The 1,857-nt window shown below is 39.7% G+C and overlaps 1 non-coding gene across 1 annotated transcript; it reads left to right on the plus strand.

The window, feature by feature from the left end:
- The first annotated feature begins 1,276 nt into the window (after window positions 1–1,276).
- trnar-ucu (transfer RNA arginine (anticodon UCU)) lies at window positions 1,277–1,366 on the plus strand. The gene is given in 2 exon segments: window positions 1,277–1,313; window positions 1,331–1,366. It is a non-coding gene; the product is annotated as a tRNA-Arg (tRNA).
- Window positions 1,367–1,857: the final 491 nt, after the last annotated feature.

The raw sequence follows: 1,857 nt of genomic DNA on the forward strand, positions 1-1,857 counted from the left end.
TTTGTAATGCTAGTCCACCACAACATACCTGAGAGTCTCCCGATTAGCAAGGTATAGTTCATTTAATTGTGTAATAAAAAAACAGTTTGAGATCATTGTGAGGGGATTTCGACAGTGGTTAGAATTGGAAATTGGAGAATTTGTTGTCCAAGGTTACAACAGTAACCACGGGGGCGGGGCTTAGCGAAGGGTAAATTGTCTATAAATCAAGGAAATAGGTTGAATTGAAGAATCAAAACAACTTGCCCAATATTACGGTTTTTAAACCTGGTCTTAAATTAATAGATTAAGCTCTTTATCTTGTGTATTGGATTACAGATGTGAGAACTTTTAGCCCAACCTTCTGAATACAGTTCAAATCCTGATAAGGGTGAGTGGTTTGACAAAAAGAGACTATGGATGATGACAGATTTACGGCATGAGATGAGCGGGGATAGACGGAATAAACACGATGGGTTTTCTGCTGTCAGATTCTCAGACTAAGAAAATTAAGAAAGCATAAAAATGAACGATTCTAAGCTAAATACAGGCCGTTACGGGATTCGATGTCGGGTTGGCGAGTGTGTCATGTTGAGTAGAACACGACCCCAGAATCCGCTACAAATACTTATTGGTAGAGTAACCTCGACTGGCCAGCCCTTATCAATGGTGATGATATCGCTCATTAGTTTACTATAGGTCATGTACACAGGATACAGCTGGATGTTAACAGTGCAATGAAATGCTTACTTGCAAGTTGAATGAGAGGAGAGACGCGCATCGTCTCGTTCCTTACAATTATATAGCTCTGTTCTCATTGGTCAATTGGTTATAACATGGTTGCACTGGCGTTCTGATTGGTTGATGAGTGCAAATCGTAGTTGCAGACGACGATATGATTGGTTGTCGCAACCAGACATTTCATTGACTCACTGTTGTCAGGGAGGTAGCGTTTCATAGGGTTTCTTAACTACAATATTGTAAAGAAAGAGCAACACATTCCAAATATGTAATCAAGTATAGGCTACTGAGTGCTGGAGTGGTGTAACAGTTGTGTTAAATTTAATATATGACCAAAACTTGAGTTGTAGGCTACAGCTTGAGTAATCTTAGCCTACTGTGGTCTATTTTGAAAACAAATACAATAAAGCGTTTGATGTGTTTAGAGACATTGGATTTTAATTCAAATATTGTTCATATTTTAAAACTGCTCTAAACATGAGAGAATGACGTATACAAAAAAGTGCATCATTCGAGGCTGCCGTTTGTATTTCAAACTTCTCAACGTGTACCCAGCGGCTCCGTGGCGCAATGGATAGCGCATTGGACTTCTAGGTTAAGGATCGAAGTGATTCAAAGGTTGTGGGTTCGAGTCCCACCGGAGTCGTATTTTTTTTTTAAATCTTATGTGAAACATGAGTATATAGAATCATAATGAAAAAGGAAACATGACAATAGTGCGACTACGCAAAATACGCGTAACCAATAACTATTACTCTCCATAGTCATAAACGCACAGCTCTATATGCACACTGTAGCCTAATCTTTCACCGACATTCAAGACACAATATTAACCAAAAACTGTATAATTTTATTTCCATCCGATGTCGGGTAGTTGTCATAGTCTATAATCCAATAGGCGACGGTTTACTATGTATATAAAAGCTTGAAACATTAAATACTGTGCTGTCAAAAGTTGTTTGTGAACCGCTTGTTGCTCTCGACGTGCTCGTTCAGGACTATGCAGCCTGAAAGCGTGCGTAACAGTGCAGGAGGCGTCGTGTAACACTTGGCCTCTGGTGCTGGAAAAGCTGAGACGTCCAGTCATACAGTGGTGGAGCAGTGAAGTGCAAGGAAACCACATCAGTCTCATATACA

This window comes from Oncorhynchus mykiss, chromosome 17 (assembly GCF_057628025.1).
Source record: "Oncorhynchus mykiss isolate SJ-2025 chromosome 17, ASM5762802v1, whole genome shotgun sequence".
NCBI lineage: Eukaryota > Metazoa > Chordata > Actinopteri > Salmoniformes > Salmonidae > Oncorhynchus > Oncorhynchus mykiss.